This window comes from Podarcis cretensis, assembly GCF_951804945.1.
Source record: "Podarcis cretensis genome assembly, chromosome: 1".
NCBI classification, from domain to species: domain Eukaryota; kingdom Metazoa; phylum Chordata; class Lepidosauria; order Squamata; family Lacertidae; genus Podarcis; species Podarcis cretensis.
Window position 1 is genome coordinate 75,125,543 of NC_137170.1, and position 14,376 is coordinate 75,139,918.

General features: G+C 46.9%; 2 protein-coding genes across 12 annotated transcripts in view; one reads left to right on the top strand and one right to left on the bottom strand.

The window, feature by feature from the left end:
* PTPN5 (protein tyrosine phosphatase non-receptor type 5) overlaps positions 1–14,237 on the bottom strand; it is a 66,931-nt gene extending 52,694 nt beyond the window's left edge. For 3 of the 11 annotated variants that reach the window (XR_013841615.1, XM_079987309.1, XM_079987307.1), the window contains exon 1: positions 13,560–13,710. The gene's annotated coding sequence lies outside the window, so the exon portion shown is untranslated. Of the gene's footprint in view, positions 1–13,271; positions 13,347–13,497; positions 13,711–13,807; positions 13,904–13,947 lie in introns of those variants that run through there. The other 8 variants (XM_079987315.1, XM_079987311.1, XM_079987317.1 and 5 more) reach the window with 7 other exon arrangements.
* GTF2H1 (general transcription factor IIH subunit 1) overlaps positions 1–14,376 on the top strand; it is a gene marked incomplete at its 5' end in the record, with an annotated part of 324,820 nt that overhangs the window by 287,367 nt on the left and 23,077 nt on the right. The gene's annotated exons all lie outside the window — the stretch shown is intronic.

The window sequence follows — 14,376 nt, forward strand, 5'->3', positions numbered from 1 at the left end:
ACACACTCTTGGACTGGTCTTTGGTAGTGGTGGTGGAGCTGCGCTCATCTGCCGGCAGCCTCGGCTTCCCTCTGCAGCCCCGGGAAGCTTTGGAGCAAGGGGAGGGCTGTGTGCCCATGCCCCACACTCCTGGGCTGCTGAATGGGGGTGGGGGGTGCTGCTCTGCCAACAGCCTGCCCTTCCCCTCAAGGTTTGGGGCAGTGGGCAGGCTGTGCGCCCATGCCCCACACTCCTGGGCTGCTGAATGGGGGTGGGGGGTGCTGCTCTGCCAGCAGCCTGCCCTTCCCCTCAAGGTTTGGAGCAGTGGGCAGGTTGTGCGCCCATGCCCCACACTCCTGGGCTGCTGAATGGGGGTGGGGGGTGCTGCTCTGCCAGCAGCCTGCCCTTCCCCTCAAGGTTTGGAGCAGTGGGCAGGCTGTGCGCCCATGCCCCACACTCCTGGGCTGCTGAATGGGGGTGGGGGGTGCTGCTCTGCCAGCAGCCTGCCCTTCCCCTCAAGGTTTGGAGCAGTGGGCAGGCTGTGCGCCCATGCCCCACACTCCTGGGCTGCTGAATGGGGGTGGGGGTGCTGCTCTGCCAGCAGCCTGCCCTTCCCCTCAAGGTCTGGAGCAGCAGGCAGGCTGTTCACTGAGAGAGGGGAAGAAGAGGACGGAGAGGAGGGGGACCAAGAAGCTGGGTGAAGGGAGATGAGGTACCATAGGTTGCCGTGAGTGGAGAGTCATGGTAGAGGGCAAAGGAGAGGGAGCAGTGAAGGGGAGAAATTGTAGCCGTCACCTGAGGAGTTTGGGTGAAAGGGATGGAGAGGAGGAGGCTGGAAAAGGGGACTGTTCTGCTGGGGGGGGGGAGAGAAAAAAGTGGGGAAAAGGAAAGCCTCCCAAGCCTGGCCCTGAGAAGCTCTGCTTGGTTGTTTCTTGACTGTTATTCAAGTAAAGGGAATGTTTGCGAGCAGCTGGCAGGCTGTTCGCTGAGAGAGGGGAGGAAGAGGGTTGAGAGGAAAAAATGTGGCATTAGCAATGCTTTGGATGGATACGAAGATGGTATTTTACATGAAGATAGTGAAGAAAGTGATGTCAGTGACTGTGAGCAACTGAGCTTCATAAATTCTGACTTTAGCAGTGATGAGTTCTTGGGGTTCACAAAAGACTAGAAGAGTACTCAAACCTTAAAGTCTCTCTTCATTTGTTAATGACAGTGATGATGGTTCTTAATGCCATTGTTGACTGCTGTTCACTTTACATGGCTGTAATGTGATTCTGATATACCGGTTGTTTATTAAATACAGTAGTTTATACAACATTTGATTCAGAATATTTTTTCCTTGTTTTCCTCCTCTAAAAACTAGATGCGCCCTATGGTCGGGTGCGTCCAATGGAGCGAAAAATACGGTAACAATATTTATATATTGTTTGATTGTAAAAACAAACAAACGTCTAAGTAGTTGAACAATAGCAACTCCCCTAATATAAATTAGACTGCTGAAATAAAGAAAACTTGGGGATAACCAGGAATGGATCTGAGCACACCTCAGCCTTGGTACTCAAAATGAAGACTCCACATAGAGTACCATACAGCAACATGGTCTACTACTATTCAAGGCTGTACACCTGTGTATAGTGGCTGAGAATCATGAAGAGTGAGAGTGATGATGCTGTACTTAGGTCCTGTTTGCAGGCTTCCCATACTTGAAAATCAACAACATATGCCTCTAACAGGGGTGAAAAATAAATGTCAACATGTTTTCTCAAAATAATTTCCTTACTGGAATTTTGCAATGTCACTGTAATTTAAGGTCCCGTTTAGCTTTCAGTGGATAAACCGCATGGTCTTTCAATCCTGCTCTCATGTAATTAACCTCTCAGTGGTCTGATCCTTCTAAAGATGCTGTAATACATCAGGGTACCTTACAGTGTTTATCAGGGTCACTAGCGGGAGAAGTGTGTACACCATGGGCAGCAATCCCTCTTCCAAACCACCTTAAGCTCTTGTTGGGGAGGGGGCTTTGCTCAGTCTTGCAGACTTTTCCCTTAAGGCTGAAGCAGCCAATGCAGCTCTGGGCCTGGCAAATGAATTCAGTCGATGAGCAGATTCAGTTCTTTTTGGTCATGTTGATAGCAGCCACAGGGAAGGCAGAACAGCAGCCTCAGGACCAGGACAGGGGGGGATTTGAAGTTTCATTCTATCTGCAGCTGCTATTTGCATTTCCAGGGAGGCCTCTACTGGCACCAATGGGAGCTTCCCTCGAGATGCAAATAGCAGCTTCTATGAAGGGATTCTTGTTGGGACCATAGCAGGAAGAGAAAGAGTTAAGCTTCCTCTCCCCATTCCGTGTGCAATTAACAGTTCTTTCTAGTCTGGCCCTCAGTATGATTTAATCCTAAATGCTCCTGTTTTAAAGCTCACTCTGGCTGGCAGTATGCAACAGAGAAAGATGGATTGGTTTTGGCTCCTCCAAATTACAGTTAACATTTTCAGATGCAGCAGGCAAAAAGTAAGGGTACTAATTTCCAGAAACTCTAGATGTTCCCTGGGTGTGCCAGCCTTGTCCTAGAATGTGTCTGGCTGCTATGTAAAATATCAGATGATCTATTGTTTGAAAAGCACCAAGTTCTCTCTCTAGGAAATTAGAATTCTCTCAATGTGTTCTCCTGTGTCCAAATTAGGCCAGACACACACTTCATAGCTGGAGATGAGAATTTTACATTTCTTAGGAATGGTGGTTACAGTGGTGCCCCGCAAGACGAACGCCTCCCAAGACGGAAAACCCGCTAGACGAAAGGGTTTTCCGTTTTGGAGGCGCTTCGCAAAACGAATTTCCCTATGGGCTTGCTTCGCAAGACGAAAATGTCTTGTGAGTTCCTGCGGGTTTTTTTCCCTTTCCCCCCCCCTTTTCCTAAGCCGCTAAGCCACTTATCAGCTGATCCGCTGATAAACCGCTTAACAGCTGATCGCTAAAAGCCGCTAAACCGCTAATAGCGCTAATCCGCTAAGCTGTCAATGGGCTTGCTTCGCAAGACGAAAAAACCACTATACGAAGAGCCTCACGGAACGGATTAATTTCGTCTTGCGAGGCACCACTGTATTTGCATCCAGAGCATCTGCCTGTACTTGAAGCTTCTTAATAGGCAGAAATTCAACATATAAAGATTTCCTCTTCACTACATGTTCACACTAGGGAAATGTAGCATCTGTGCTGAATGCTCACCTGTTGCACAGCTTTTAAAGGCACAGCACCCAAGCCAGAGTCCCACATCTTTTTGCACAACATAGTGAATTTTACACTATGCACCAGATCCCTGCCACATCATAAAATATTTAAAGAGAATCTACAAATGGAACCCCAAAAATATATTAAACAGCTTGTTTCCATAGCCAAGTGTGCCTATGGTTACTGACTCAGGGTTATTCTTCCGCAACTGCTACCTAGGTAGGCAAAAATGTCCAGTGCATTCAGCCAGAACTACTAGCTCACTATTAATTCTAAGAGCTGGTTTTGACCTAAAAGCCTTAAATGACTCAGGACCGCAATACCTCAAGGACCACCTCTTTCCATATGAACCTGCCCGGTCCCTGAGATCATCTTCTGAGGCCCTTCTTCATGTGCCTCCTCCTCGAAAGGTCTGGAAGGTAGCAACACGGGAACGGGCCTTCTCTGAAGTGGCTCCCCATCTGTGGAATGCTCTCCCCAGGGAAGTTCACCTGGCACCTTCATGATACACCTTTAGGTGCCAGGCAAAAAAGTTCCTTTTTAAGCAGACCTTTGGTTGATTTAACTGATATCCTATGCCCTTTCAAAATGTGGTGGGTTTTTGTTTTGACTGTGTATTCTGTAGTTATATATTTTGATTTTCTTCTGTGAACTGCCCTGAGACCTCTGGGTATAGGGCGGTATATAAATTCAATAAAGAAGAAGTTGCTTGTGTTTGCAGTAAACTCTGCAGAGGCAACCAATTAACGAACAGAATATATTTTCAAAAATTTACCTAATTCTGCTAGGCCACTGTTTTTGTTCTCTTTCTAAGTCACTGAGCATTCTACACGCCTCCAGGCTTACTAAAATGCAACACTCTTGAGAACTGCAGCTTTTTTCAGTGCCAAGGGTCTAGGTGTGATTGCAAGAGAAATCTTTGAAACCTGCATGCTGCATCTGATCACACAAAGGATTGGGAATGTTTAATGTATTCCAGGTGACAAACAGTACATAAGCTTGCCTGTGTTTCATGACGCAGTCTCAACAAAATGGTATCTGGTCTTGAAATGTTACCCCAAGCCCAGTGATGTAGGAGACTAGTGGCAAGGAAATGCTACCCCACACATAGAGCCAGATTTCCTCCCCTCCTTCCCCTGTACCCCTCAATCAGCTCTGAGGGGCACAAGAGAACCCCCAGGACAGCATTCAGAGGGAGGAAAGGGGGTTTGTTCCACTTGGCAAGTAGAAAAGCTTGCACTGATAGCTGGCATCTATCTGCTTTGAGAGACAATGGAATTCGCCTCTGGGGGTGAAGTCTAAGTGATGCGTTAACAGCACTGAAGTGACCTCCTCAGGGCACAAACCTAGGCAGTGTGCATGAAGGTCCTGGGCTGCCCAGATGACAAGACCCCCCACTCTCAGCCTCGCTGGTATGGGCCAAATGAAAGCAGAGCAATACGTTTGGCACCAGCTTGGCTGCAGGAGTTGCCAGGAGGAGGCATACAAGGCACCATCCAACTGTCTTAGGGACTCCACAGCGTTTCTCAAAAACTTTCACATGCTAAAGGGAAGGGAGTGGGAGTGGGAACCACCCTAAATTTCAGATGCACAGTTTTGCAAGCATATACATGCAAATTATATCTATTACTTTTAAACGTTCTGTTGGTTTATTGGTGCCATTTATTTATGTGATGACACACACTCACAAATTGCTTTTTCTCAGGGAGCTCTCTCTGTGGTGTGCATGTGCACACATGTAAAATGCATGAATTCCAGTTCATAATGGAAGCTAGACACTCCAGGCACTGCATTTTAAGGCAATTACAGTGTTTTCCCCCCTCTGGTGCTAAAAGCCATTTTGGTCTGCAGCCTTGCACCTTTTATATATCAGTGGTAGCATATTATAATTGCCTAGCAATGCACTTGCCTGGGGTGCTTTACCACTAAAAAGCTTTCAAAGTGTTAATTTGCTGGAAAAAGTAGATTTCTATTATACAGTGGAAAGAATGGGTCACCTTAAGTTTTACAGAAGTTGTGCAGGTTGTACAAACTATAAAAAAGTAGGCTTTTATTTTTAACGACTTATCAAAATTCAAATATTAACATACACTCTGCCTCATCATTTTTATTCTTCAGAACAGAAGCCATCCATTGAGACCTAATGGAGGAATTCAAGTTCAACATCACTGGTCCATCAGGACAAGATTTCAGCTTGCCACACAAAGTGATTCCCATTCTTCTTCCTATCTGTGCTGCTCTGGAGGTTTTTCTGACACACACACACACACACACACATACCACGTGGATTTGGGGGAAGTGTACAGAGACCATGGGGTGGGAAGGGGAAAACCCCCAATGGTAGTCCTTGCATAAGCTTCCACTAGCGCAGCGCAAAGCTAGTTGAATCCTGGCCAATAGAGAAGCACTGTATCACTTGTGTTAGTGAAGCCATTAACAGCTAGCAAAGGTAACAGAAAAACAAGTCAGTCCTTAGATGCTTCATATTTAGCTCAGTGTAGAAGTAGAGAAACATGTGATATTTTAAAAGAAGTGCCACTTATCAGACATGGATTCAGACTGCAATCCTATACTCCTAGATACGTGTATGTTTGATTGAACTAAATGGGTTTTATTTCTGAGTAGACTTACATAGCTATGCATTGTAAGGTAGAACTTCCCTCCCTCTCCAAAACGGGTCTGGAATGGGAGCAGGGTTAATAAAAAATGGTGAGGGGGGAAATTCCCCAAAGTAATTGTACGTCAAATCATCTACAACATGTTGAAAATGTTTTAAAACTCTGCATTTCTCATATTTATTCATAAGATTTAGGAATGCATCACACATTAAAGATTAATAGTCATAACTAATCCTACACATGCTCACTTGGAAGTAAATTCTACTATGATCAATGGGGCTTATTCACTGGTGTGTTTAGGTTTAGAAACTAGTAGCATGAATGGCCACAGCTGTCTGGCTTCCATTCGTACGGTGAAACAGGGATTTCTGAGTAAAGCTTGGCAGTCAGGTAATAAGAGGAGAGTTCCTCTTGTGGGTCAGGAACTGGTTAACAACAAGAAGAACTGGAATAAATGGACAGTTCTCCCAATGGAGGAATAGAGAAAGTGAAGTCCCTGCTGGATGTGCTTTGTAACTTGTTCATAAATGATCTAGAGTTAGGACTGAGTAGTGAAATGGCCATGTTTGCTGATACTAAAGTGTTCAAGGTTGTTAAAACAAAAAGGTTGTGAAGAGCTCCAAAACAACCTCTCCAAACTGAGTGAATGGATGGTAAAATGGCAAATGCAGTTCAATATAAACAAGTGTAAAGTGATGCACGTTGGGGCAAAAAAAATAAAAAAAAATATGTTGCATATACACTCATGGGGTCTGAACCGGCAGACTCTGGGGTCATAGCTCAGTGAAGATGTTTTGGATTGATTTGACCCTCTTGGCTTTGCCTTTCATCTTCATTTCTGGGCAGTTTCCTCTTTTGATATCACATGTTACCATGTTGGATTTACTTGGCGATTGGTGATTAAAATGTACATTTAAATGTACAGTGGTAACTCTGGTTACAAACACCTTGGGTTACAAACACTTTGGGTTACAAACACTTTGGGTTACAGACTCCACTAACCCGGAGGTAGTACCTCTGATTAAGAACTTTGCCCCAGGATGAGAACAGAAATCGTGCAGCGGCAGTGGGAGGGCCCCATTAGCTAAAGTAGTATCTCAGGTTAAGCACGGTTTCAGGTTAAGAACAGACCTCTGGAACGAATTAGGTTCGTAACCAGAGGTAAAAAGGTAAAGGTAAAGGTACCCCTGTCCGTACGGGCCAGTCGTGTCCGACCCTAGGGTTGCGTGCTCATCTCACTCTAGAGGCCCTGAGCCGGCGCCGTCCGAAGACACTTCCGGGTCGCGTGGCCAGCGTGACGAAGGTGCAGCTGGTGAGCCAGCCGCGTCCAACCAGAGGTACTGTATATTTAATTTAATAGCATTGTATATTTAATTTAATAGCATTATAGTCATTGCTCCCAATTGTTTCAGCAACACTTGCATATTGCACCAAGTATTGGGTGCTACTTAAAGATTAGGGCCCAGAGTTGCGATCTCTCTAGTCTTGTTACATGACCAACTGCTCTAGGGCACAGTCATTTAGGGTATCAAGAAATTTTACTCCTTTGTTAAGGCTGGAAGACATATGCAGTCAGTCTATGTGAGGGCAGTTAGTCCCTTAATTTCATTCTTCATAGTAATGTATAGCATACAGCTCTTGAGATGAGAATTTAATAGCACAACTATATAACACATTTCCCAATATACTAAGCAGTAGGTAGATGCTACATAATAAGTCTCTGCTTGTATTGTATCAACTGTGCTGATAGCATGTAATGCATTTTCTCTGTACTGTAGTTCTGAACTGCAAGTGTGTGGAGTAAAATTGCTTAAATATATGAATCAAGACTTCCTATTGCCTGGGATTCCCCTTGTGTTAAAAAGAATAAATGCTCACGCTTGTGCCTTTTATGCAAAAGTCTGTGGAGGTTAGAAAAAGTCAACGGGAATTAGGAAAGCTAATTTTGTTATTTAAGGAACTCAGCTGCAATTTGGGCAAGCAGAATTTTGAGTCTAACACAGATGCAGATTTGGCACCAATTGTTTCTCTGCTCCCTCCTCCCCCCACCCCTGCTTTCCACCTGAAAACATATGGAGGAGAAAGCACAATACTAATACTAGAGCGCTTATTGGCAAGTGTTATGGTGTGCCAATGTACTTTACTCAGTGACAGAGAGAGCCTACTTACTAAATGGTAGGGGGGAAATTGTGCTACATCTTACTGTGGCTGCCAAATTATCAACCACTAACATGCAGAAGGTGAAATACTCTTCTGGAATTGCACATAGGCGGGATTCAGATTTGGGAAATAATAGTGAAAATACCACAAGGCAGCACATGGAACCACTACTACTTGACCCCAGCTTGGAAAAGTGAAGATAACCAGCATACCAGTTTCTTAAAAATACACATCCTGCTTCGGCATTATGTGTTTATGTGGTAGTGGCCAGGTGTGGGGGTGCATTTGCTAATGCAGTACAATGCTTTGATCTCTGCGTCACTGTTTACAGTATCTTTTCACGTACATTGGAAGGAGTGTAAGCAAAGGCATGGTTATTTTTATGACTCGCTGCCGAACTGTTTTAATGGCTGGACGCTGTGTTTTTAATCTTATTTAACATTTATAGTGTTCTTTATTTTTTGTCATTTATACTTCATCATGGGACCCCATCATGGAATGAAGAATGACCATTAATTACAAACAACAGTAAGGCACAAAATTACTTACTAAAATGTTAGTCCAAGTTCTCCAAGTCTCTTTAGTAGAGTAGACTATGAGTTCTTCACATAAGGTGCTTTGCAAATCTATTATCAGACCTTTGAGCTTCCTAGTGAAAAATCTAGATTTGGTGTCTCCTCCTTCCTCTGCATGGAATCCTGGAGCTTCTGGTCTCAGCAGCTTTATGAACATAAGGATTTTTCTAATGGTTTTAGGTGCATATCTGATTGTTTTTTAGAAGTGGACACCAGAAACATGAATCTGCCATCTAAGCCGGACTCACCAGAGAATCTGTACTTATTTGCAGTAGAGAACACTTGGGCATTCAAGGCCAGCATTGTGTCAGAACTGGGTACAGCCACTGGTAAGGGCAAGATGAAAGAGGAAAATAAATTGCAGTGGAAGGGTTGAAAGGCAAGCAAGCAGGTTGATTAGTCCAAAGTAGCAAGTTTCTGCCATTGGCAGTCTAAGCAGTGAGAAAGTAAAGAAATGACATGGTGTACTATGCAATGATAATTGTACTTGGCTCAGCCGTTCCAAATCTGGGAGACTATTGCTGTAGTGGAGTCCCTACAGTTCCATATTCCTCAGGGGCAGATACAGTGTAGTTTTCCCCAAACTGGGGGTGGCCAATATCACTGCTGGGATACAGTTATCATGCTCAGAAAAGTCCTGTTGGATCAGACCAAAGGCCCATATAATCCCTGGAATCTTCAAAAGGATTTTTAAGTAGCAAGGCTGGGAAATGCTTCTGTGCTTGAGATTTTCGACTACTACTATCAACAAGAGTATCAATACTGATCTAAGCAGAACTCAGTGTAAGGCTATGTTTTCAAGTGGCACTTTACACCTGTTATTACACCAACATGTAGTGCTGCCACCCACATTATTTTTGTAGCCACTGCCAGAACAAGCCACACTGGGTGGCCTTAAAAGAAAATTAGACAAATTTATGGCAAAAAAAATTGCTAACAGTGACTACTAGCCATATATAATCATAGAACTGTAGAACTGGAAGTGACCTCAAGGGTCATCTAGTCCAAACCCCTGCAATGCAGGAAACATTTGCCCAATGTGGGGCTTGAACCCACAACCCTGAGATTAAGAGTCTCATCCTCTACCTACTGACCTATCCCAGCTGACATGATGGCTACGTTCTACCACTATTGTTGGAGGCAGTATATGCCTCTGAATGACCATTGCTGGGAATCACAAGTGGGGAGAGTGGTGTTGTGCTTAGATCCCTACTTGGGGGCTCCCCATAAGTAGCCACTCAGAGTGGGATGCTGGACAAGAAGTGATGCTGACCTGCTCTTCTTATGTTCCTACTGCCACAGAAGCAGCGGCGTAGCGTGGGTTGTCAGCACCCGGGGCAAGGCAAGTAATTTGCGCCCCCTGACCCGGGGCAAGGCAAGTAATTTGCGCCCCCTAACCCGGGGCAAGGCAAGTAATTTGCGCCCCTAACCCCTAACCTGCCGCCGCTGCCAGCTTCTTCTTGCTGCTGCCTGGGCTGGGGTATTTACGGTAAGGTAGCCACGGCGGTGGCAGCGGGTCCATGTCAGGTGATCTGAGGCGAATTGCCGCTGGCGCTGCCGCCCAAACGGCGCTGCTTGCCCGGAGGAGGAGGGCAGAGAGGCGAGGAAAATGCAACATGGCCCAGCAGCTGCAGCAGCAGCAGCAGCGGCGGGGCTGTGAGGAGGGGCTGCCTGGCGCACCCTCCGCAGCCCTGACACGCGGGGACCGCGGCGAGCGCTGAGAGCCGCTGCCTGCCGGACGCCTTCAGCCCGGACGCGCGCACAGCTCGATGGTTCCGCGAGACATGGGGCTCTGCTACTGCCTGCACCCGAGGCTCTTTGGTGACTCCGGAGGCGGCGAGCGCGCCCCCCCAGATGTTGCGCCCAGTGCGGCCGGCCCCCCCTGCACCCCCCGCGCTACGCCACTGCACAGAAATTACCTGGACTAGGTAGAAAAATCACATGGAATGTGGGAGTGCAACACAGTATGGTGGAGGCGGGAAAACGTCACCACAAAGGAAGTGCAGTGGTACCTCAGAAGTCAAACGGAATCCATTCGACTTCCAAAATGTTCAGAAACCAAGGCATGGCTTCGGATTGGCTGCAGGAAGCTCCTGCAGCCAATCGGAAGCTGCGGAAACCGCATCAGACGTTCAGGTTCCAAAGAACATTTGCAAACTGGAACACTCACTTCCGGGTTAGCGGCGTTCGGAGCTAAAACATTTGACTTGCAAGGTGTTCAAGCTCCAAGGTACGACTATATTCCAAGCAACTTCCACAGATTAACATTAATGCTTAGACTGAGCTTGAGAAGTATACTATGGTATGGCAAAACGTAAAGCCAGAAAATAGTCTCACTTCAAGGATTTTTTTTTAAAGAATATTTGCTCATTATACAGTATACAATTGTGTCATAAAAGCCTACATGGCTCTGAAAACATAACCATAACAGATGAATATAGGATTGCCATCAGAGTAAATATGGTTCTGATTAAAGTAGGGGTTTTTTAATGACCAAATTTTTAGTCTGTCACAAGAACATATGTGATTGCTGTATAAAACAAAAGGCTACCAGACTTCCCTGTTCCATCAAGAACTATGTCCATATTGCAGCTCCTATTACAAAAACATAATGGATGAGGCTTAAACATCTTAATTACCAAAAACAATTCCACATTTTAAAAAAGACCCATAATCAACCAATAAACCTAGCACAGCACATATTTCAGCAGATGCTTTCCTTTTCCCCTCCCTTCTCCCCACCCCCATCGAACAGGATCTCTCAAGATGTGGGGATTGCCTTCAAGGATTGTCTGGAATACTGGAACCACATAACAGACAGGCAGATAATATACAAAAGTAGACAATAATGGAAAAGCATAGTCAAACTAATTAAGGTTAATTAAGGTCTCACTCGCCTTCCATTTCCACCATATTCACAGATGCATATTTCTTGCAACCAATTTGAGGTGGGCCCAGAATTGCAGCCCTTCGCCATATATATATAACATACACTGCTCACTTGGATAGAACCCCTGTCTTCAGACATGCAGGCAAGTAACCCTTTCCAAAGCACTTGGGTTCAAACAGGCTCTCACTTGCAAGTTATTTGTTTTAGTGGTCTAATAGAAAACCTCTTAGACCAACTGCAAGCCTTGATCTCTCACAACAGGTACCAGAGAAGGGAGAAGCTCTCCTTTTTTGACAACAGCTTTCATATTATAACCTGTACAAAGGACATTACAAAAAGGTTGCTTTTTGTCCCCATTGCTTCTACTGGAGTTGCGCTTCTCTAGATCATGAGATGCCAAAGACAAGCAACAAGCAGCATTTTTTTTTAAAGTGCTGAATTTTAATTAACAAGGTAAAATTCTACTGGAGTTCTGCATGCATCCCTCAGAGACCTATGAGACGCCTGTATCTGGATTTGACTCTAATACATACACACATACACCTCTTCTTATACAATAAAAAAAAGCTTTACGGGAATAGCAGAAACATAACAAAACAGGTTTAAAAATTAAAAATCCAAAGCAGCAAGTTATCAACCCCTCAGGAAAAAAAAGCAGCTGGCAGGCTTTTAATGTCTAATACCTATTCCAAAAACCCAGGACTTCTTCAGCCATAAATAAACGTGTGCCTAACTTTGGACCGTTTTAATTAGACAGATTAAAATAAAAGGAAAAGTTGGGAAAATAGGATCACGTTGCTGGTTTTCCTCTAATATGAAACTTAGGCGATTTAACCAGAAACAAAATAATAATTTTGCCTGTTGGCTAACAAAAAAAAAAGCCCCTTCTTATAAGACTATTCACTTTGCACCAGCCGCAGCAAAGTGGCTCCCGCCCCCCTCCAACCATCCAGCCTTTCCCACGATGTGGCTGGGCTGCCGCACAAAGGTCGCAAGCAAACAGCACTCAGAAGCAGTGGGCTTTCCACTACCTGCGCGCTACCGACCCAGTAGGGCTTTCTCAGCATCTAGCCTGGTCAGAAAGTGATGGGCTACCATTGCGACTCCGGGTTGTCTCATCAGGTCGGCTTTAGTCAAGTGTTATCCCAGGAGAACATTGAAGGGGAAAGGGGGAGAAGCCTGGTTGGCCGTTGTTAATATTCTACTGCAGTCCGGAATTGGGAGATCAGGTTTTAGCTACTCAGTGCAGTGACTAGAACTGAAACACACAAACAGCACCTCGCTTCCCCAGCTGGAGCGCGCTCCCTACATTGACCAACCAACACAGGAGGAATCTTTCACACACACACACACACACACACACACACACACACACACATATGCATTACTCGTTTTTAGTATTAACCACACGCACGAAGGACAACAGGACGCCACTGTGGGCTTTGCTTGTGTGTGAGAGAGAGCGCGCGCGCTAAGGAGCGACGTAAACAGACCCATAATATTTTTTTTTTTTTTAACCGCTAATATTGACCGCTTGGTGCCGGGCTGCCTGCGTCTATTTCGTTTCCAGGCAGTGCCGGTGTGCCTGGAGGGGCGACTGTTCATCCATCGCCCTCCTCAGCCCACGCCGAGCGCGCCACCGCGCACCCACTTCGGCATCCGCGCGGCTTGGCGCCCGCCCGCTCGCCGCCTCCTCTCCCGGACGCCGACGCTGACCAGCGGGGAGGCGGCGGGGGACCCCTCCGGAAGCGAAAAGCAGAGCTGGAGCAACAGCTGCACGCGAAAAACACCCGCAAGAACCCCGCGCGGGAAAGAGCCCTCACCTCGCCTCAGGAGCCGCAGCCGGCGCGCGCGAAGCAGGCGCCTTGGACTCTCTGCCTTGGCGCCTTCCCCTCCCCCCCCCCCCGCGCCCGCTTCCCTTCCAGGGGCTTCCCGCCCACCGCTCTGGCGGGGCTGCGCGCGCTCTCCCAGCCGCCTTTCCTTCCCCCCTCCCACGGCAACAGCAGCACCCACACCCGCGTTCTCCCTTCCGCCCCCTCACGCCCCCACCTGCTCAATCCCGCCGCGCCTCAGGTATATGGAAAGGAAGCGAAGAGAGGCGGGAGACTCACGCTGCGGAAGAGACCACCAGAGGCAAGGCCGGGAGAGAGGTGTTTGCGCGCGCGTGCGTGCGTGTGGTGGGTGCGCGCGCTCTCCCTCTCCTTCGACCCACTGCAAAGGCCCCCTCCTCTTCGTCGCTCAGGCAGTCTGGTCTGCAAACCCACCCACCCCAACTCCACGCTGCAGAGCTCCACCCCACGGCACAATTCAAAGCCGTCTCCCGCCCCCCACTAAAACAAAAAACCCCAAAAAACGGTACCTCACGGCGCCAAGCGGAAGGCCACGCCAATGCAACTCTCTCTCCCTCTTCCCCGCCGGTGAGGTAAAAGCCTCCCAGAAACGCTTCGCGCGCCGTCCCGACGCCCCTACACTCTCTGCAGAGCTTCAAACCTGACTCACCTCAACAGAGGAAGCCGGCCTCCCTCTCCCGGATGGAGGTGTTCGCTGTGGTTTTTTCGGCGGTGCGGGGAGAGGCTCTCTGCACATGCACAGGAGCGCTCTCTTCTTCGTGCAGACCAGGCTTGAGTTGTGACACTTGGAGATAGGTTTGGGGGTTAAGCCCTGGGCTGGCCTGCTCCAACCCTCAGTTCATTTGTGGAAAAGCCCCCTCCCCTTTTATTAAACCCCCACCTATTTCTTGCTACACAGGCTGCCGCCACACACTGCAGAGCGCCAGCCCAATAATGATGTACAGCTCGATTCTCTACATAGTATACCTGCTCCACCTCCCCACAATATGTTCCCAAATTCTGCTATTGCTTGCCCCTATATTTTAGGAAGCTATTGCTTGCCCCTATATTTTAGGAAGCAAAAACCTTACAGCTGTGA